We start from the raw sequence: 24,751 nt of genomic DNA on the forward strand, positions 1-24,751 counted from the left end.
CGGATGACGCTGGTTCTGTAGTGGGGATGACTCTGGTTCTGTGCTGGGGATAACTCTGGTTCTGTACTGGGGATAACTCTAGTTCTGTGCTGGGGATAACTCTGGTTCTGTGCTGGGGATGACTCTTGTTCTGTGCTGGGGATGACTCTTGTTCTGTACTGGGGATGACTCTTGTTCTGTACTGGGGATGACTCTGGTTCTGTGCTGGGGATGACTCTGGTTCTGTGCTGGGGATGACTCTTGTTCTGTACTGGGGATGAGTCTGGTTCTGTGCTGGGGATGACTGTGGTTCTGTGCTGCGGATAACTCTGGTTCTGTACTGGGGATAACTCTGGTTCTGTGCTGGGGATAACTCTTGTTCTGTGCTGGGGATGACTCTTGTTCTGTACTGGGGATGACTCTGGTTCTGTGCTGGGGATGACTCTTGTTCTGTACTGGGGATGAGTCTGGTTCTGTGCAGGGGATGACCCTTGTTCTGTACTGGGGATGACTCTTGTTCTGTACTGGGGATGACTCTTGTTCTGTACTGGGGATGACTCTCGTTCTGTACTGGGGATGACTCTTGTTCTGTGCTGGGATGACTCTGGTTCTGTACTGGGGATGACTTTGGTTCTGTGCTGGGATGACTCTGGTTCTGTACTGGGGATGACTCTTGTTCTGTACTGGGGATGACTCTGGTTCTGAGCTAGGATGACTCTGGTTCTGTACTGTGGATGACTCCGGTTCTGTGCTGGGGATAACTCTGGTTCTGTACTGGGGATAACTCTGGTTCTGTGCTGGGGATGACTCTTGTTCTGTACTGGGGATGACTCTGGTTCTGTACTGGGGATAACTCTGGTTCTGTGCTGGGGATGACTCTGGTTCTGTGCTGGGGATGACTGGTTCTGTGCTGGGGATGACGCTGGATCTGTACTGGGGATGACTCTGGTTCTGTGCTGGGGATAACTCTGGTTCTGAGCTGGGATGACTCTTGTTCTGTATTGGGGATGACTCTGGTTCTGTGCTGGGGATGACTCTGGTTCTGTGCTGGGGATGACTCTAGTTCTGTACTGGGGATGAGTCTGGTTCTGTGCAGGGGATGACCCTTGTTCTGTACTGGGGATGACTCTTGTTCTGTACTGGGGATGACTCTTGTTCTGTACTGGGGATGACTCTCGTTCTGTACTGGGGATGACTCTTGTTCTGTGCTGGGATGACTCTGGTTCTGTACTGGGGATGACTTTGGTTCTGTGCTGGGATGACTCTGGTTCTGTGCTGGGGATGACTCTTGTTCTGTACTGGGGATGACTCTGGTTCTGAGCTAGGATGACTCTGGTTCTGTACTGGGGATGACTCTGGTTCTGTGCTGGGGATAACTCTGGTTCTGTACTGGGGATAACTCTGGTTCTGTGCTGGGGATGACTCTTGTTCTGTACTGGGGATGACTCTGGTTCTGTACTGGGGATAACTCTGGTTCTGTGCTGGGGATGACTCTGGTTCTGTGCTGGGGATGACTGGTTCTGTGCTGGGGATGACGCTGGATCTGTACTGGGGATGACTCTGGTTCTGTGCTGGGGATAACTCTGGTTCTGAGCTGGGATGACTCTTGTTCTGTATTGGGGATGACTCTGGTTCTGTGCTGGGGATGACTCTGGTTCTGTGCTGGGGATGACTCTTGTTCTGTACTGGGGATGAGTCTGGTTCTGTGCTGGGGATGACTCTTGTTCTGTACTGGGGATGACTCATGTTCTGTGCTGGGGATGACTCTTGTTCTGTACTGGGGATGACTCTCGTTCTGTGCTGGGGATGACTCTTGTTCTGTGCTGGGGATGACTCTGGTTCTGTGCTGGGGATGACTCATGTTCTGTACTGGGGATGACTCTGGTTCTGTGCTGGGATGACTCTGGTTCTGTACTGGGGATGACTCTTGTTCTGTACTGGGGATGACTCTGGTTCTGTGCTGGGATGACTCTGGTTCTGTACTGGGGATGACTCTGGTTCTGTGCTGGGGATAACTGTGGTTCTGTACTGGGGATAAATCTGGTTCTGTGCTGGGGATGACTCTGGTTCTGTGCTGGGGATAACTCTGGTTCTGTACTGGGGATAACTCTGGTTCTGTGCTGGGGATAACTCTGGTTCTGTGCTGGGGATGACTCTGGTTCTGTGCTGGGGATGACTCTTGTTCTGTACTGGGGATGACTCTGGTTCTGTACTGGGGATAACTCTGGTTCTGTGCTGGGGATAACTCTGGTTCTGTGCTGGGGATGACTCTGGTTCTGTGCTGGGGATGACTCTTGTTCTGTACTGGGGATGACTCTTGTTCTGTGCTGGGGATGACTCTGGTTCTGTGCTGGGGATAACTCTGGTTCTGTACTGGGGATGACTCTTGTTCTGTACTGGGGATGACTATGGTTCTGTACTGGGGATAACTCTGGTTCTGTGCTGGGATGACTCTGGTTCTGTGCTGGGGATGACTCTGGTTCTGTTCTGGGGATGACTGGTTCTGTACTGGGGATGACTCGGGTTCTGTACTGGGGATGACTCTGGTTCTGTACTGGGGATGACTCTGGTTCTGTGCTGGGGATAACTCTGGTTCTGTACTGGGGATAACTCTGGTTCTGTGCTGGGGATAACTCTGGTTCTGTGCTGGGGATGACTCTTGTTCTGTACTGGGGATAACTCTGGTTCTGTACTGGGGATAACTCCATTTCTGTGCTGGGGATAACTCTGGTTCTGTGCTGGGGATGACTCTGGTTCTGTGCTGGGGATAACTCTGGTTCTGTGCTGGGGATGACTCTATTTCTGTGCTGGGGATGACTCTTGTTCTGTACTGGGGATGACTCTTGTTCTGTGCTGGGGATGACTCTGGTTCTGTGCTGGGGATGACTCTGGTTCTGTGCTGGGGATGACGCTGGTTCTGTAGTGGGGATGACTCTGGTTCTGTGCTGGGGATAACTCTTGTTCTGTACTGTGGATAACTCTATTTCTGTGCTGGGGATGACTCTGGTTCTGTATTGGGGATGACTCTTGTTCTGTACTGGGGATGAGTCTGGTTCTGTGCTGGGGATGACTCTTGTTCTGTGCTGGGGATGACTCTGGTTCTGTAGTGGGGATAACTCTGGTTCTGTGCTGGGGATGACTCTGGTTCTGTGCTGGGGATGACTCTGGTTCTGTGCTGCGGATGACGCTGGTTCTGTAGTGGGGATGACTCTGGTTCTGTGCTGGGGATAACTCTGGTTCTGTACTGGGGATAACTCTAGTTCTGTGCTGGGGATAACTCTGGTTCTGTGCTGGGGATGACTCTTGTTCTGTGCTGGGGATGACTCTTGTTCTGTACTGGGGATGACTCTTGTTCTGTACTGGGGATGACTCTGGTTCTGTGCTGGGGATGACTCTGGTTCTGTGCTGGGGATGACTCTTGTTCTGTACTGGGGATGAGTCTGGTTCTGTGCTGGGGATGACTGTGGTTCTGTGCTGCGGATAACTCTGGTTCTGTACTGGGGATAACTCTGGTTCTGTGCTGGGGATAACTCTTGTTCTGTGCTGGGGATGACTCTTGTTCTGTACTGGGGATGACTCTGGTTCTGTGCTGGGGATGACTCTTGTTCTGTACTGGGGATGAGTCTGGTTCTGTGCAGGGGATGACCCTTTTTCTGTACTGGGGATGACTCTTGTTCTGTACTGGGGATGACTCTTGTTCTGTACTGGGGATGACTCTCGTTCTGTACTGGGGATGACTCTTGTTCTGTGCTGGGATGACTCTGGTTCTGTACTGGGGATGACTTTGGTTCTGTGCTGGGATGACTCTGGTTCTGTACTGGGGATGACTCTTGTTCTGTACTGGGGATGACTCTGGTTCTGTGCTAGGATGACTCTGGTTCTGTACTGGGGATGACTCTGGTTCTGTGCTGGGGATAACTCTGGTTCTCTACTGGGGATAACTCTGGTTCTGTGCTGGGGATGACTCTTGTTCTGTACTGGGGATGACTCTGGTTCTGTACTGGGGATAACTCTGGTTCTGTGCTGGGGATGACTCTGGTTCTGTGCTGGGGATGACTGGTTCTGTGCTGGGGATGACGCTGGATCTGTACTGGGGATGACTCTGGTTCTGTGCTGGGGATAACTCTGGTTCTGAGCTGGGATGACTCTTGTTCTGTATTGGGGATGACTCTGGTTCTGTGCTGGGGATGACTCTGGTTCTGTGCTGGGGATGACTCTTGTTCTGTACTGGGGATGAGTCTGGTTCTGTGCTGGGGATGACTCTTGTTCTGTACTGGGGATGACTCATGTTCTGTGCTGGGGATGACTCTTGTTCTGTACTGGGGATTACTCTCGTTCTGTGCTGGGGATGACTCTTGTTCTGTGCTGGGGATGACTCTGGTTCTGTGCTGGGGATGACTCATGTTCTGTACTGGGGATGACTCTGGTTCTGTGCTGGGATGACTCTGGTTCTGTACTGGGGATGACTCTTGTTCTGTACTGGGGATGACTCTGGTTCTGTGCTGGGATGACTCTGGTTCTGTACTGGGGATGACTCTGGTTCTGTGCTGGGGATAACTGTGGTTCTGTACTGGGGATAAATCTGGTTCTGTGCTGGGGATGACTCTGGTTCTGTGCTGGGGATAACTCTGGTTCTGTACTGGGGATAACTCTGGTTCTGTGCTGGGGATAACTCTGGTTCTGTGCTGGGGATGACTCTGGTTCTGTGCTGGGGATGACTCTTGTTCTGTACTGGGGATGACTCTTGTTCTGTGCTGGGGATGACTCTGGTTCTGTGCTGGGGATGACTCTGGTTCTGTGCTGGGGATGACGCTGGTTCTGTAGTGGGGATGACTCTGGTTCTGTGCTGGGGATAACTCTGGTTCTGTACTGTGGATAACTCTATTTCTGTGCTGGGGATGACTCTGGTTCTGTATTGGGGATGACTCTTGTTCTGTACTGGGGATGAGTCTGGTTCTGTGCTGGGGATGACTCTTGTTCTGTGCTGGGGATGACTCTGGTTCTGTACTGGGGATAACTCTGGTTCTGTGCTGGGGATGACTCTGGTTCTGTGCTGGGGATGACTCTGGTTCTGTGCTGCGGATGACGCTGGTTCTGTAGTGGGGATGACTCTGGTTCTGTGCTGGGGATAACTCTGGTTCTGTACTGTGGATAACTCTATTTCTGTGCTGGGGATGACTCTGGTTCTGTATTGGGGATGACTCTTGTTCTGTACTGGGGATGAGTCTGGTTCTGTGCTGGGGATGACTCTTGTTCTGTGCTGGGGATGACTCTGGTTCTGTACTGGGGATAACTCTGGTTCTGTGCTGGGGATGACTCTGGTTCTGTGCTGGGGATGACTCTGGTTCTGTGCTGCGGATGACGCTGGTTCTGTAGTGGGGATGACTCTGGTTCTGTGCTGCGGATAACTCTGGTTCTGTACTGGGGATAACTCTAGTTCTGTGCTGGGGATAACTCTGGTTCTGTGCTGGGGATGACTCTGGTTCTGTACTGGGGATGACTCTGGTTCTGTGCTGGGGATGACTCTTGTTCTGTACTGGGGATGACTCTGGTTCTGTACTGGGGATAACTCTGGTTCTGTACTGGGGATAACTCTGGTTCTGTGCTGGGATGACTCTGGTTCTGTGCTGGGGATGACTCTGGTTCTGTTCTGGGGATGACTGGTTCTGTACTAGGGATGACTCTGGTTCTGTACTGGGGATGACTCTTGTTCTGTACTGGGGATGACTCTGGTTCTGTGCTGGGGATAACTCTGGTTCTGTGCTGGGGATAACTCTGGTTCTGTGCTGGGGATGACTCTTGTTCTGTACTGGGGTTGACTCTGGTTCTGTGCTGGGGATGAATCTGGTTCATTGCTGGGGATGACTCTTGTTCTGTACTGGGGATGACTCTTTTTCTTTACTGGGGATGACTCTCGTTCTGTGCTGGGGATGACTCTTGTTCTGTGCTGGGATGACTCTGGTCCTGTGCTGGGGATGACTCATGTTCTGTACTGGGGATGACTCTGGTTCTGTGCTGGGATGACTCTGGTTCTGTACTGGGGATGACTCTTGTTCTGTACTGGGGATGACTGGTTCTGTGCTGGGATGACTCTGGTTCTGTGCTGGGGATGACTCTGGTTATGTGCTGGGGATAACTCTGGTTCTGTACTGGGGATAACTCTGGTTCTGTGCTGGGGATGACTCTGGTTCTGTACTAGGGATGACTCTGGTTCTCTACTGGGGATGACTCTGGTTCTGTGCTGGGGATGACTCTGGTTCTGTGCTGGGGATGACTCTGGTTCTGTGCTGGGGATGACTGGTTCTGTGCTGGGATGACTCTGGTTCTGTGCTGGGGATGACTCTGGTTCTGTGCTGGGGATGACTCTGGTTCTGTACTGGGGATGACTCTGGTTCTGTACTGGGGATGACTCTTGTTCTGTACTGGGGATGACTCTTGTTCTGTACTGGGGTTGACTCTGGTTCTGTGCTGGGGATGAATCTGGTTCATTGCTGGGGATGACTCTTGTTCTGTACTGGGGATGACTCTTTTTCTTTACTGGGGATGACTCTCGTTCTGTGCTGGGATGACTCTGGTCCTGTGCTGGGGATGACTCTGGTTCTGTGCTGGGGATGACTCTTGTTCTGTACTGGGGTTGACTCTGGTTCTGTGCTGGGGATGAATCTGGTTCATTGCTGGGGATGACTCTTGTTCTGTACTGGGGATGACTCTTTTTCTTTACTGGGGATGACTCTCGTTCTGTGCTGGGATGACTCTGGTCCTGTGCTGGGGATGACTCTTGTTCTGTGCTGGGGATGACTCTGGTTCTGTACTGGGGATGACTCTGGTTCTGTACTGGGGATGACTCTTGTTCTGTGCTGGGATGACTCTGGTCCTGTGCTGGGGATGACTCATGTTCTGTACTGGGGATGACTCTGGTTCTGTGCTGGGATGACTCTGGTTCTGTACTGGGGATGACTCTTGTTCTGTACTGGGGATGACTGGTTCTGTGCTGGGATGACTCTGGTTCTGTGCTGGGGATGACTCTGGTTATGTGCTGGGGATAACTCTGGTTCTGTACTGGGGATAACTCTGGTTCTGTGCTGGGGATGACTCTGGTTCTGTACTAGGGATGACTCTGGTTCTCTACTGGGGATGACTCTGGTTCTGTGCTGGGGATGACTCTGGTTCTGTGCTGGGGATAACTCTGGTTCTGTGCTGGGGATGACTGGTTCTGTGCTGGGATGACTCTGGTTCTGTGCTGGGGATGACTCTGGTTCTGTGCTGGGGATGACTCTGGTTCTGTGCTGGGGATGACTGGTTCTGTGCTGGGATGACTCTGGTTCTGTGCTGGGGATGACTCTGGTTATGTGCTGGGGATAACTCTGGTTCTGTACTGTGGATGACTCTGGTTTTGTGCTGGGGATGACTCTGGTTCTGTGCTGGGGATGACTCTGGTTCTGTACTAGGGATGACTCTGGTTCTCTACTGGGGATGACTCTGGTTCTGTGCTGGGGATGACTCTGGTTCTGTGCTGGGGATGACTCTGGTTCTGTGCTGGGGATAACTCTGGTTCTGTAGTGGGGATGACTCTGGTTCTGTGCTGGGATAACTCTGGTTCTGTGCTGGGGATGACTCTAGTTCTGTACTGGGGAGGTCTCTGGTTCTATGCTGGGGATAACTCTGGTTCTGTCGTGGGGATGAATCTGGTTCTGTGCTGGGGATAACTCTGGTTCTGTGCTGGGGATGACTCTGGTTCTGTACTGGGGATGACTCTGGAGCTGATTGTCCAGGAAAGATGCTGCACCAGGTGCTTAACATTATGGGTGACTCTCCACATCCTCTACACAACACAGTGAAGAAACAATGGAGTGAGTTTAGTGTGAGGCCTCGTCAAGTCCAAAGTAAGACAGAAAGATACCAGAGATCATTCCTGTCAGCAGCCATCACTCTCAACAAGTCATTATCTTCTTTAGATCCTTTTTTTTTGTAAACAAACAAACAAACAAGCAAACAAACAAATAAATAAACTACAACAGTGAAATTTCCTTCTGGGGTAAATAAAGTAACATTCATATTATTTTCATATCTCCCACCTACCTGTACCAGGTGTCCTAACAGGAAATAGACTGCTCCAGCTTGGTTTTCTTGTTAGGTATTTTAGTTAAAAACAGTGCAGCTGCAGGTTGGTGAGTTTTGGTTTCATTCAGTGAATCATGACGTTCATCTGAGCTTGGACTAACTGAATTTAAAGAGCTGATGTGGAGAAGGAGGTTTATTTTTCCTGATACATAAAACCTTACAAATGAAAACAGTTTCCTTTTCATGACTGTATTAGTCAGAAATGCTGTGCACAAACTGCAGCGTGTTCATTGCTAATGTAGATTAATGTGAGCTGTCTTGTTTCAGCTCCTACAGACACAAGCTCTTACAAAAGTAATTAAGATGAAGGATCAGGACTTAAGGAGTCTTTGTTTGGCTTGTTGCTGAATTCCAGGATAAGAGCATAGTTTCTGCATGGCTTACATGAGAGTAGGAGGCAATTTGCTCTGTGAATGTTATTGTTGAGCTAACTAGCTGCTAAAACAATAGGCGTGATGTGTCATAGCAGTGAGTGCTGCTCTGAAGAGCTAAACTTCCCACCACTAATGAATGCATTAATCTCTCTATTTATTCCTGACAAGCAATTATCTCCTCGAGCAGAATGAGGGTCAGGAGGCAAGGTTGAGAGCTCTGCCTCATCTTCTGAGAAGAAAATGTGAAACTGAAGACGTCACTGCAGGGCTCACAGCCCAGATTCTGGTTCTGGTTTCTCTGCTGCAGCATTAAACAAGGTTAGAAGTTCTTATGACTGCGATGGATGAGTGGGATGCACCTCGCCTTTCGCCTTGGAACATGTCATCCACAGAGTCCTCCAAACAAAAGAGGTCAAGTTCTTCTTATTCGCTTTGACAGAATCAGAAACAGTCTGAACAGTTCTTTCCCCAGTTTATAAAGGCTCAGAAATCAGTTTGTCCAGTCAGGTATGTCACCTGCATCAGTGGACTTAATGTGATTTCGTCTCTGATCGACATTAAATCTGCAGCATGCAACAAATTAAAGCTCAGTGACAGAATATTCTGTCATTAAAATGGTGTTTCTATTGGTATCTAATCACTTTACTAAAATAACTGTTACCTGTAGTCATGGCTGCACCTGAGGCCACTGGATAAACTCACATGAAAACATCTTTATGTCTGGAAGAAGTTTGGCCACTGTCGGCCACCGTACATTTGCAGCGTGCTATACCCTTCTTTACCAATAGATTCAGTAATTGTTATAAACTGGACCTTAAAATGAAACTGCTGTTACACTTTATGCGTTTCTGTGAGGTTTGGAAGGAAAGAGTGGAGAGAAGTAAATCTGGATTTATACACCCGCGGCGTCTGCGTGCAGTCGGTTACGGCATAGCTGACATTGGTGAGTTTGATCTCACACTCGAGCGTAGAGGGAACGCGTTGTCTTGGTGTCATGTTGCAGTTTCTCCTCCTAACCTGAAGGTGGCAGCAGGGGTGGTATCGGCTGGTAAACTCACAAGGTCGGAGTTCTTTTGATGTTCACTTCAGTTCGGTGGTATTTTCTCTTTTAAAACAACAATGGCGGCCAGTATGGTTCAGTGTCTTTATTAGCTTGTGGAAGAAAATGAAGAAATAATTAGCCTCTCATCAACTTGATCCACTTGTTATTGTTTTCAAAAATGGCGGTTACTACACAGACTCAATCTGAAGATCCAGATATCCAGAAACTCTTAAACTCGTAAAGGGAGTACCTCCTTGTAACCGTCTGCGTAGCAGGGGTGCACGTCAGGTCTGGAAGAGGTGCACTTCAGGCCTCCGTGGAGCTTTTGGTAATGAAACTCTACATGTGAACATGAACATCTCTGTTAGCAGAACTCATTTCATCTGAGTTTCACGCCTTTAAACTGTGTCTTATTGGATGGTGATGAGAAATACCCTCAAACTCCTCCACCAGTTGCTCAAACTGTCTTTTTGACATTAACCCATGCCAGTCCCTTGTGTTTCAGAGTGCAGCTATAAGGATGAAGCTGCTTCAACTGTAACTGATGAACCTGCAGCTCTGACACGTTTGGGAGTTTCCTTGTTCTTTTACCAGCATGGTGTGTGTTGCTTTGGGAATACAAAGATCACCTCAAGCCTCCTCTACCTTTTTAAAAACCAACATGTAAAGGCTGCTTCTGCTGCAGGAAAGTTTGACATCGCTCTGTTCTTTACTGGCAGCAGATAAAACCTATAAAGGTCTGCAGTAATGACTGAGGACAGGCCGCCACTGTGGAGCTGGTCCCAGTGCTTCATCTGCAGCTCCTCTCTGAGGGATGACCATCTAAACTGGAATAAAACCTTGTTAACGGGTGTCACAACATGAATCACTGCCCCAGGATACATCCATCACTGCTTTAAAGGTGACCACAAATGATGTGTGAACCACTGGATATTGATCACTCATGTGCTGCAGGTGTCAGCTTTAATGTTGCAGCAGGCTGATGGCGTCGCCTCTGACAGCCTGGCCGAAACTCGCTGCTGATAGATTTTAATGGTGAAATATTGATTTCTTTCTGGCCAAGGTCTGTGAGCAAGGGCCAAATCATTTGTTGGAGTAATGCAGGACACTGTGTGTCCTGGTCCCAATCAATCATTCTGACACAGAGCAGCAAAGAGAAACGGGAGAAGGGGGAGGAATAACAAAAGAGAGAAAACCAGGCCTGGAGAAGCTGCAGAGGAAACATCAGGAAACATCCTCGGACTGAGCTGAAGCAGACGCTGCCGGGCTGCAGTTCATATGAATACTAATGATGTGTTTATTGAGTGGGAAATGCTCAGCAAATCACAGCTGATAGGATAATGGTCCGAGTGCCTGGAGCAGGGAATGAGGATCTCTGAGAGAGGGTCTATATTTTATTTACGCAGCTCTCAGCTCCGGCTTGTAGAGACACTCAGGTAATGTGTTGTGTTACAACTCAGTAGTCGCTCCCCCCAGCCAGAGCGATAACACAGCAGCTAATGGGAAGCCATCAATCACAATCAACCCGCTATTCCAGCAGTGTCTCCGCTCTTCCCGGCTCTGAACATGCAGCAGGAACACAGGTAATAATGGAGCAGCAGCAGAACGTCCCGGACTCATTTCTCCAGCAACAGATGCCGTGCCCTGTCAGCATGTCTTTAATAAGAGAAGCACAAATGGCCACGAGACGTAGTTAAAGTCTGGACAAGCTCTGGGCCACGGAGGGAGAGGAGAATTAACGCTGAGCGGGTCTCAGGTGGGATCAGAGAACCGAGGTTTCGCTGCCAAAAACAGCTAATTGGTTTTTCATTTCTCTGTTCAGCGTTCTGGTGCAGCTCCAGGCTGCAGGAACACGGTGATTCAGCACATACATGAACACTGCACAGACATCATACATGAAGAAAGAAATAAACAGGTTTATAAACATGCAGGTTCATCAGGTTCACATCTGTACCAGGAACATGTTGATCTGAACCAGGATCACTTTAATCTGCACCAGGATCATGTTGATCTGAACGAGGATCACATGTGAACCAGGATTACTTTAATCTGAACCAGGATCATGTTGATCTGAACCAGGATCACGTTGATCTGAACCAAGATCACGTTGATCTGAACCAGAATCACTTTAATTTGAACCAGGATCACTTTAATCTGAACCAGGTATCTCGTTGATCTGAACAAGGATCACATCTGAACCAGGACCACGTTGAGCAGAACCAGGACCACGTTGATCTGAACCAGGATCACTTTAATCTGAACCAGGTATCCCGTTGATCTGAACTAGGATCACATCTGAACCAGGACCACGTTGATCAGAACCAGGACCACGTTGATCTGAACCAGGATCACTTTAATCTGAACCAGGATTACTTTAATCAGAACCAGGATCCCGTTAATCTGAAGTAGGATCATATCGGAACCAGGATCATGTTGATCTGAACCAGGATCACTTGTATCTGAACCAGAATCACTTTAATCAGAACCAGGAACCCGTTGATCTGAACTAGGATCACATCGGAACAGGGATCACTGTAATCTGAACAAGGATCAGGTTGATCTGAACCAGGAACCCGTTGATCTGAACTAGGATCACATCGGAACAAGGATCACTGTAATCTGAACAAGGATCAGGTTGATCTGAACCATGATCACGTTGATCTGAACCAGGATCACTTTAATCTGAACCAGGTATCCCGTTGATCTGAACTAGGATCACATCTGAACCAGGATCACGTTCTGAACCAGGATCACGTTGTTCTGAACCAGGAACAATTTAATTTGAACCAGGATCACTTTAATCTGAACCAGGATCACTTTAATCTGAACCAGGATCCCGTTGATCTGAACTAGGATCACATCGGAACCAGGATCACTTTAATCTGAACCAGGATCACGTTGATCTGAAACATGATCACGTTGATCCAAACCAGGATCATGTTGATATGAACCAGGATCCCGTTGATCTGAACAAGGGTCACGAGGATATGAACCAGGATCACGTTGATCTGAACCATGATCGCGTTGATCTAAACCAGGATCACGTTGATATGAACCAGGATCATGTTGATCTGAACAAGGATCACGTGGAAATGAACCAGGATCATGTTGATATGAATCAGGATCACTTTAATCTGAACCAGGACCCCTTTGATCTGAACTAGGATCACATCTGAACCAGAATCACTTTAATCTGAACCAGGATCACGTTGATATGAACCAGGATCACGTTGATCTGAACCAGGATCACCTTGATCTGAACCAGGATTACATTGATCTGAACCAGGATCACTTTAATTTGAACCAGGATCAATTTAATCTGAACCAGGATCACGGTGATCTGAACCAGGATCACGTTGATCTGAAGCAGGGTCACGTTGATCTGAACCAGGAACACTTTAATCTGACCGAGGATCCCGTTGATCTGAACTAGGGTCACATCTGAACCAGGATAACTTTAATCTGAACCAGGATTACGTTGATCTGAACCAGGATCACGTTATCTGAAACACGATCACGTTGATATGAACCAGGATCACTTTAATCTAAACCAGGATCCCGTTGACCTGAACTAGGATCGTATCTGAACCAGGATCACATTGATATAAACCAGGATCATGTTGATCTCAACCAGGAACTCGATCTGAACCAGGATCACGTTGATCTGAACCAGGATCATGTTGATCTGAACCAGGATCACGTTGATCTGAAATAGGATCACTTTAATCTGACCCAGGATCCCGCTGATCTGAACCAGGAACACGTGGATATGAACCAGGATCACGTTGATATGAACCAGGATCCCTTTAATCTGAACCAGGATCACTTTAATCTGAACCATGATCCCGTTGATCTGAACTAGGATCACATCGGAACCAGGATCACTTTAATCTGAACCAGGATCACGTTGATCTGAACCAGGAACTCGATTTGAACCCGGACCACGTAGATCTGAACCAGGATCATGTTGATCTGAACCAGGATCACATGGATCTGAACCAGGATGACGTTGATATGAACCAGGATCCCGTTGATCTGAAACAGGATCACGTTGATATGAACCAGAATCTAATCTGAACCAGGATCACCTTAATCTGAACCAGGATCATGTTGATCTGAACCAGGTTCACTTTAATCTGAACCAGGATCACTTTAATCTGAACCAGGATCACTTTAATCTGAACCAGGATCACGTTGATCTGAAACATGATCACGTTGATCTACACCAGGAGCATGTTGATGTGAACCAGGATCCCGTTGATCTGAACAAGGATCACGAGGATATGAAGCAGGATCACGTTGATCTGAACCATGATCGCGTTGATCTAAACCAGGATCACGTTGATATGAACCAGGATCATGTTGATATGAACCAGGATCATGTTGATCTGAACCAGGATCACGTGGAAATGAACCAGAATCATGTTGATATGAACCAGGATCCCGTTGATCTGAACAAGGATCACGAGGATATGAACCAGGATCACGTTGATCTGAACCATGATCGCGTTGATCTAAACCAGGATCCCGTTGATATGAACCAGGATCATGTTGATCTGAACCAGGATCACGTGGAAATGAACCTGGATCATGTTGATATGAACCTGGATCACTTTAATCTGAAACAGGACCCCTTTGATCTGAACTAGGATCACATCTGAACCAGAATCACTTTAATGTGAACCAGGATCACGTTGTTATGAACCAGGATCACGTTGATCTGAACCAGGATCACCTTGATCTGAACCAGGATTACATTGATCTGAACCAGGATCACTTTAATCTGAACCAGGATCAATTTAATCTGAACCAGGATCCCGTTGATCTGAACTAGGATTACATCTGAACCAGGATCACTTTAATCTGAACCAGGATCACGGTGATCTGAACCAGGATCACGTTGATCTGACCCAGGATTCCCGTTGATCTGAACTAGGGTCACATCTGAACCAGGATCACATTTATCTGAAACACGATCACGTAGATATGAACCAGGATCACTTTAATCTAAACCAGGATCCCGTTGACCTGAACTAGGATCGAATTTGAACCTGGTTGATATAAACCAGGATCATGTTGATCTCAACCAGGAACTCGATCTGAACCAGGATCACGTTGATCTGAACCAGGATCATGTTGATCTGAACCAGAATCACGTTGATCTGAAACAGGATCACTTCAATCTGAACAAGGATCACGTTGATCTGAACCATGATCACGTTGATCTAAACCAGGATCACGTTGATCTGAACCAGGATCATGTTGATCTGAACCAGAATCACGTTGATCTGAAACAGGATCACTTCAATCTGAACAAGGATCACGTTGATCTGAACCATGATCACGTTGATCTAAACCAGGATCACGTTGATCTGAACCAGGATCACCTTGATCTGAACCAGGATCACTTCAATCTGAACAAGGATCACGTTGATCTCAACCATGATCACGTTGATCTTTTTTTTTTTTTTTTTTTTTTTTTTTTTCACCTGTCTTGTCCAGCATCGTTGCAAACAGAATGATTGTCTGGCTGCCGTCTGGTGCTGGGCAATTTTACTCTATCAAGCAGGGATTTATACTACATGTATAAAGTCCCTCTTGATGATATGAAAAACTTTATTAAATCAAACTCTTAATGCTGGACTCGACCGGAGGGGATAGAGAGAAAGAGAGAGAAAAGAAAGGAGAGAGAAGAGGGAGGGGAGGGAGAGGGACAGAAAGGGTGTGGGGAGTGCAGGTGGGGACTTCAGACATCATACAAAAGACCATGTAATCCATACTACTTACAACATATATATTTATCATCCTAGCCAGTAGGTCATTACAGAACTAGTTGATAATAGTAACAATAATAATAATCACAATAATAATAATAATAATAATAGTAATAATAATAATAAGAGTAATAATAATAATAATAATAACAGAAATAATAATAAAATTTTAAGAATAATTATAAGAATAGAGAGAAAAGGTATATTGAGGAAAAAAAATATGATAATAGATATAAGTGAAACTGCTGTATTCAAGAACACGCGCAGAGAAACCTGTGTGGATGTGCTGGAGGACTCGGCTACACGGCGACGCAGAGACTATGTCAACATACCGAATATACGGAGTGGAGACGTTCAGGAAGGAGTGACCATGCAGAGTGATCATGCAGATGCCACCTCACCTGAATAGAGGCCAGAGTCAGGCCAGCGGTCCCGAGACCCAGGCCACCAGCCCCCCCGTAGGCAACAGACCCCGACCGGTCCACAGAGACGACCACTCGTCCGCCCAGGAAGACAGCAGCAGGAGACCCCAGCAGGAGCCCCCCCGCGGACACAGGGCACCGGCCCCGGCAGGCCGAGGCCAGCAGTCCCCGACCCCCCCGAGCACCGGCCGCCCGGGACAGACGGGGCAGAGGGCCCGGGCCCAGGAGCGCAGGGACACCCCCCACCCCCACAGGCCGAGGGCCAGCACGCCACCCGGGGGGACCCGGCCCGCCCAGACGGCCACCGCCAGAGGCCAGCCCCACACCCCAGTGCCCAGCCGCACACCCCGAGAACTAGTCCTGCCCCCCCCAGACCAACACACACACAAACAAACACACACACACACACACTCTCCTTCCACTCCTCCATTCATCCTCCCACACATACACCATCCTTCCACCGTCCATCCTCCCACACACACACCATCCTTCCACCATACATTCTCCCACACATACCCCATCTTCCCACACATACATCATCCTTCCACCATCCATCCTCCCACACATACACCATCCTCCCTCTCATACACCATACATCCACCTTCACATACCCCATCCTCCCACACACACACACACTATCCTTCCACTACCCATCCTCCCACACATACACCATTCTCCCACACATACACCATCCTCCCTCTTCTACACCATACATCCACCTTCACATACCCCATTCTCCCACACACACACACACTATCCTTCCACTACCCATCCTCCCACACATACACCATTCTCCTACCCATACACCATCCTCCCTCTCATACACCATCCATCCTCCCACACACACACCATCCTTCCGCCATCCATCCTCCCACACATAGCCCATCCTCCCACACATACATCATCCTTCCACCATTCATCCTCCCACACATACCCCATCCTCCCACACACACACACACTATCCTTCCACTACCCATCCTCACACCATTCTCCTACCCATACACCATCCTCCCTCACATACACCTTCCTCCCACACAAACACCATCCTTTCACCATCATCCTCCCGCCACCTTATGTCCCGGGGGGACAGCCTCAGCCAGGAGGCGAGGAGACATGAGCCAGGCCCCCACCCCCCCCACTCCCCACCCCCAAAACAGCACCTTCCCCCCAGGGCCAGCAGCCAGAATCCCTCGGGACAGCCCGCCCACGCCCCGGGCCAATGCGACAGGCCACCCGGCCCGCCCCGCCCCCGGGCCATCCATGGAGACAGGGGCGCTTAAAGACCCCATCCCCCTTCCCTCCCCCACTAGCGAGGGAATATATTATGTGCTGTTTGCAATTAAAAGAGTTAAAATTGGGGGGCAGTAACTGCATTGAGGAGGGGGTGGGGCCACCTGAGCAGTCCCACCCACCTGACCTTGCATGTTCCGCCCCCCAAAACGTGTTTGTATGTTGCAAATGTTATTTGTGCTCAGTGACTAAGTGGAATTAAAAGCTGGGAGGCATGCTGCCGCTTGGCGAAGCAGTGGGGCCACTATGATGACCCCCCTGCCCCGCCCAGCGCAACAAGCACACCTCCCACAGCCCTACCTGTGTATGTAGTGAAGAGTGAGGGAGGGGAGGGGTCAGGAGATGTAGGTCCAGAGGGGAGTGAACCTCTCCCCTGGAAGATGACCCGCCAGCGGCTTAGGGCGCCCCCGTCCTCCGCCGGCCCCGAAGGGCGTCACAGGCCCAGAGCAGCCACCCAACCCAGGCACGCCACGAACCCCCCCAGGGGCCAGCCACCAGCCCAAGGGGCCACTTTCCTCTTTCTGAGTGGGAGGGGGGTGAGGCGAAGGAAGGGAACCCCAGGCCCATGCCCCCGACACCCGGCCAGGGCGCCCCCCAGAGGACACGTCCTAACCCCTGCAAACACACACACCCTTTTTTTTTTTTTTTTTTTTTCCCTCCAGCCACTCACACACCCTCACACACACCTCTATACACAAACACCTCAAAACGTGCACATACCTCCACACACACACCTCAGGCACATACCTATAAAAACACACACCGGTGCCTCCATACCCACACATGGAAACTTTCATACACACACGCCCACATACACACACACTCTCATACCCCTCCATACACATACACCACTACACACACACTCACATACATACCTGCATATACACACAAACACCTCCATACATACTCACGCCTCCACCCACACCTTCACTCCTCCACACACACATCGACCTCCACATGCACACACTCACATATACACACCTTCACACACACACACATACATCCCACATAGACCTCCACACATACACCCGCACACCCCTCACACACACACACATAGACGCACACACCCAGACCTTCATACACACCTACACACACGTACAGCACACACATCCCTCTACACCCACCCACCCACACACATACCTACAGACACACACACACCCACCCACCTATATATACACACACCCCCACCCAGGTTCTGGGGCTGCGACCAAGCACCAGGGCATGGACCAACCAGCCCCCGGCACGGCACATCCGGACGGGCCCAGCCCCCCCCCAGCAGCGGCAGACCCCCCACCCCCAGGAGCGGGGGGAGACCCGACGCCCCAGAGCCCGGGGCCCCCACCCGGCCCACCCCGGGCCCGACCGGCCACCCGGCCAGGGGCCGACGGACACCGACCCAGGCACCCCGGCAGCCACCCCCCACCGCCACGAGGCAGCCCCACCCCGGGGCCCACCCAATGCCACCCGCCCAGATCGGAACCCCCAGCCGACCCAACAGTGGAGCAGCCGAGATCCCCACCCAGGAGACAACCGGAGACCCGAAGCCACCAGGGACCCCCCACCCACATCCACCGTCATCCCAGCGAAGCCGCAATCCTCCACCTACTTTAAGTGATGTAGCCAGTCACAGGGGACCAGAGGGAATGAAAGTCATCTGATTGGTTCCTGGAGGAGGCAGACATTGTCTCAATGCTGATGTGATCTAACAGGAGATTTCTAAACTGCTGGATAGACAAATTATTCTTATCTTTCCAGTTCACAAGAATAGTTTTCTTTGCGATGCATAAGGCTGCGAGGACCAAGTTTATGGAGTGTATTCCTATGTTGGTGTCGCCCAGGTCGCCCAGTAGGCAAAGTGTGGGGTTTGCAGAAAAACTGGTTTTAAACCATTTTGAGAGATCTTCACACACCTTAATCCAGAACCTTTGGACAGGTGTGCAGGACCACAGCGCATGGATGTAGCTATCAGAAGTGTTCTCAGAACAGTCTGGACAGATATCTGATGGTGAAAGGCCCATCCTGAACATCCTGTGTCCTGTATAATGAGTTCTATGGAGAATTTTGAATTGTATTAGTTGTATATTTGAATTCTGAGTCATTTTAAACGTGTTTAAACATATTTGTGACCATCTTTTCTTATCAAAGTTATTAGATAAATCATCTTCCCATTTTGAAGTTGGGAGAGATATCCTGTCTTCTAGCTTTGCAAGTAATCTATATATTTTTGATAATAATTTTGGAGTATTAAGATTCAAGAATTCTGCTATTCTGACAGGAAGCTGCAAGTCTAACTGTACAGGGGTATACTTCTTATATATAATTGATTTTAGTTGGTGGTACTCTAAGAATTTATTACTGAGGATTCCATACTGTGAGATTATTGTGCTGAAAGATACCAAGTTTCCATTTTCTATTATCTGTCCTAACTGTTGTATTCCTTTAGTCTTCCATTGAGTGAAGTTTATCATCTTTTTGTTCTGCAGGATGTCAGGGTTGTTCCAGATGGGTGTAAGTCTACATGGAAAGAGGGAAGATCTGGTTATCTTACAGAATTCCCACCAAGCCATTAAGGAAAAACGGATGTTAAGGCTTTTAAAGCACTTATATGGTTTAATGGTTGAGCTGATGAACGGCAGGTCAGAGATGACTAAGTCCTCACACAAAGCCTGCTCCACATCTAGCCACGGCTCATCCAGATAACTGGGTTTGAGCCACTTGGAGATGTACTGCAGCCTGTTAGCTGTAAAGTAGTGATTAAAGTTTGGTAGGTCCAGTCCTCCTCTATCTTTAGTCTGCTGTAAGGTTTTAAGACTGATACGTGACGGCTTGTTTTTCCAAAGAAACTTGGATATGAAAGAGTCCAGAGATTTAAACCAACTGGTGGAGGGTTTAGTGGGTATCATTGAAAATAAGTAATTAACTTTAGGTAGGATCATCATCTTAATGGTGGCAACTCTCCCCATTAGTGAGATGGGTAAGCGCCTCCACCGTAAGAGATCATCTTCTATTGTTTTTAGTAGCTGAACATAGTTTAATTTTGTTAAATCTGATAATCTGGGGGAAATATTTATACCTAAATATCTAATGTTTCCTGTCTGTATTTTAATATTAGAGACGTTTTGTAGGTCACAGTTGATGGACATGGCTGTAGTCTTAGCCCAGTTAATGGAATAATCAGATATTGATGAGAACTTATTAATAACCGTGATTGTCTGAGAGAGTGATGTTTGTGAGTTCTGAAGGAAGAGTAATACATCATCTGCATAAAGACTTATTTTATGTTCTATATTTTTGCCCTGGATTCCTTTAATTTCTATATTTTGTCTAATAGCAGCTGCTAACGGCTCTATGAATATGGCAAAAAGTGAGGGGGAGAGTGGGCAGCCCTGTCTGGTGCCTCTCTGTAAGCGGAAGCTTGGAGAAGTTTGATCGTTGGTTTTCACACATGCATTTGGGTTATTATATAATATTTTAATCCTCTCTATGAAAGAAGGCCCAAACCCAAATTTATCTAGTGTTGCAAATAGAAACTTCCAATTTACCCTGTCGAAGGCTTTTTCTGCATCTAGAGAAATGATTGTGGATTCTAGATTATGTAAAGTAGAGTAATCTATGAGGTTAATTAGTCTACGCATGTTAGTAGATGAATGTCGACCTTTTATAAAACCTGTCTGGTCCGGATTGTTTATAAGAGGGGTTATTTTTTCTATCCTTCTGGCAAGAGCTTTACTAATTATTTTCAGGTCTAGATTTATTAAAGATATGGGACGGTAACTGCATGGAAGTGTGGGGTCTTTGCCTGGTTTTAGCAATAGTGTTATATTAGCTAAATTCATATTTTGCGGTATTTTTTGTTTTTCCTGTATTTCTAACAACATATTATAAAATGTAGGAGCTAGCGTTGTCCAGAATTCCTTGTAAAATTCTGCTGAGTAACCATCTGGACCCGGGGCTTTATTGTTGGGCATATGTTGGAGAGCTTCGTGGAGTTCATCTACAGTAATAGGTGCATCTAAATTTATTTTATTTTCATTTTTTAGTTTTGGTAGATTAATGTTATTTAAAAATTGTTCAATATGTTCATCTGTTGGATTAATCTGTGATTCATATAATGTTTTATAGAAGCTTCTAAACGTGTCATTTCAGGTTCACATCTGTACCAGGAACATGTTGATCTGAACCAGGATCACTTTAATCTGCACCAGGATCATGTTGATCTGAACGAGGATCACATGTGAACCAGGATTACTTTAATCTGAACCAGGATCATGTTGATCTGAACCAGGATCACGTTGATCTGAACCAAGATCACGTTGATCTGAACCAGAATCACTTTAATTTGAACCAGGATCACGTTGATCTAAACCAGGATCACGTTGATCTGAACCAGGATCACCTTGATCTGAACCAGGATCACATTGATCTGAACCAGGATCACTTTAATCTGAACCAGGATCACTTTAATCTGAACCAGGATCACGTTGATCTGAAACAGCATCACTTTAATCTGACCCAGGATCCCGCTGATCTGAACCAGGACCACGTGGATCTGAAACAGGATCCCGTTGATCTGAAACAGGAACTCGATCTGAACCCAGACCACGTAGATATGAACCAGGATCATGTTGATCTGAACTAGGATCACATGGATCTGAACCAGGATGACGTTGAAATGAACCAGGATCCCGTTGATCTGAAACAGGATCACATTGATATGAACCAGGATCTAATCTGAACCAGGATCATCATGATCTGAACCAGGATCACTTTAATCTGAACCAGGATCACTTTAATCAGAACCAGGATCCCGTTGATCTGAACTATGATCACATCTGAACCAGGATCATGTTGATCTGAACCAGGATCACGTGGAAATGAACAAGGATCATGTTGATATGAACCAGGATCACTTTAATCTGAACCAGGACCCCTTTGATCTGAACTAGGATCACATCTGAACCAGAATCACTTTAATCTGAACCAGGATCACGTTGATCTGAACCAGGATCACCTTAATCTGAACCAGGATTACATTGATCTGAACCAGGATCACTTTAATCTGAACCAGGATCACTTTAATCAGAACCAGGATCACGTTAATCTGATCTAGGATCACATCGGAACCAGGATCGTGTTGATCTGAACCAGGATCACTTTTATCTGAACCAGGATCACTTTAATCAGAACCAGGAACCCGTTGATCTGAACTAGGATCACTTTGATTTGAACCAGGATCACTTTAATCTAAACCAGGTATCCTGTTGATCTGAACTAGGATCACATCGGAAACAGGATCACTTTAATCTGAACCAGGATCACGTTGATCTGAAACATGATCACGTTGATCCAAACCAGGATCATGTTGATATGAACCAGGATCCCGTTGATTTGAACCAGGATCACAAGAATATGAAACAGGATCACGTTGATCTGCACCATGATCGCGTTGATCTAAACCAGGATCACGTTGATATGAACCAGGATCATGTTGATCTGAACCAGGATCACGTGGAAATGAACCAGGATCATGTTGATATGAACCAGGATCACTTTAATCTGAACCAGGACCCCTTTGATCTGAACTAGGATCAGATCTGAACCAGAATCACTTTGATCTGAACCAGGATCACTTTAATCTGAACCAGGATCAATTTAATCTGAACCAGGATCCCGTTGATCTGAACTAGGATTACATCTGAACCAGGATCACTTTAATCTGAACCAGGATCACGGTGATCGTAACCAGGATCACGTTGATCTGAACATGGGTCACGTTGATCTGAACCAGGAACACTTTAATCTGACCCAGGATCCCGTTGATCTGAACTAGGATCACATCTGAACCAGGATCACTTTAATCTGAACCAGGATCACGTTGAAATGAACCAGGATTACGTTGATCTGAACCAGGAACACTTTTATCTGAAACACGATCAAGTTGATCTGAACTAGGATCACATGGATCTGAACCAGGATCACTTTAATCAGAACCAGGATCACGTTAATCTGAACTAGGATCACATCCGAACCAGGTTCGTGTTGATCTGAACCAGGATCACTTTTATCTGAACCAGGATCACTTTAATCAGAACCAGGAACCCGTTGATCTGAACTAGGATCACATCGGAACCAGGATCACTTTAATCTGAACAAGGATCACTTTGATTTGAACCAGGATCACTTTAATCTAAACCAGGTATCCCGTTGATCTGAACTAGGATCACATCGGAACCAGGATCACTTTAATCTGAACAAGGATCACTTTGATTTGAACCAGGATCATGTTGATCTGAACCAGGATCCCGCTGATCTGAACCAGGATCACGTGGATATGAACCAGGATCACGTTGATCTAAACCAGGATCACGTTGATATGAACCAGGATCATGTTGATCTGAACCAGGATTACATGGATATGAACCAGGATAAAATTGATATGAACCAGGATCACGTTGATCTGAACCAGGAACTCGAACTGAACCAGGCCCACTTTAATCTGACCCAGGATCCCGCTGATCTGAACCATGATCACGTGGATATGAACCAGGATCACATTGATATGAACCAGGATCATGTTGATCTGAACCAGGATCACGTGGAAATGAACCAGGATCATGTTGATATGAACCAGGATCCCGTTGATCTGAACAAGGATCACGAGGATATGAACCAGGATCACGTTGAACTGAACCATGATCGCGTTGATCTAAACCAGGATCCCGTTGATATGAACCAGGATCATGTTGATCTGAACCAGGATCACGTGGAAATGAACCAGAATCACTTTGATCTGAAACAGGATCACTGTAATCTGACCCAGGATCCCGCTGATCTGAACCAGGATCACGTTGATCTGAACCAGGAAATCGAACTGAACCAGGACCACGTTGATCTGAACCAGGATCCTTTTAATCAGAACCAGGATCATTTTAATCTGAACCATGATCCCTTTGATCTAAACTAGGATCATATCTGAACCAGGATCACGTTGATCTGAACCAGGAACTCGATCTGAACCCAGACCACGTAGATATGAACCAGGATCGTGTTGATCTGAACTAGGATCACATGGATCTGAACCAGGATGATGCTGATATGAACCAGGATCCCGTTGATCTGAAACAGGATCACATTGTTATAAACCAGGATCTAATCTGAACCAGGATCACCTTAATCTGAACCAGGATCATGTTGATCTGAACCAGGATCACTTTAATCTGAACCAGGATCACTTTAATCAGAACCAGGATCCCGATGATCTGAAATATGATCACATCTGAACCAGGATCACTTTAATCTGAACCAGGATCACGTTGATCTGAACCATGATCACGTTGATCTAAACCAGGATCACGTTGATCTGAACCAGGATCACCTTGATCTGAACCAGGATCACATTGATCTGAACCAGAATCACTTTAATTTGAACCAGGATCACTTTAATCTGAACCAGGTATCCCGTTGATCTGAACTAGGATCACATCTGAACTAGGACCACGTTGATCTGAACCAGGACCACGTTGATCTGAACCAGGACCACTTTAATCTGGACCAGGATCACTTTAATCAGAACCAGGATCCCTTTAATCTGAACTAGGATCACATCGGAACCAGGATCGTGTTGATCTGAACCAGGATCACTTGTGTCTGAACCAGGATCACTTTAATCAGAACCAGGAACCCGTTGATCTGAACTAGGATCACATCGGAACCAGGATCGCTTTAATCTGAACAAGGATCACTTTGATT

This window comes from Melanotaenia boesemani, chromosome 12, assembly GCF_017639745.1.
Source record: "Melanotaenia boesemani isolate fMelBoe1 chromosome 12, fMelBoe1.pri, whole genome shotgun sequence".
NCBI classification, from domain to species: Eukaryota; Metazoa; Chordata; class Actinopteri; order Atheriniformes; family Melanotaeniidae; genus Melanotaenia; species Melanotaenia boesemani.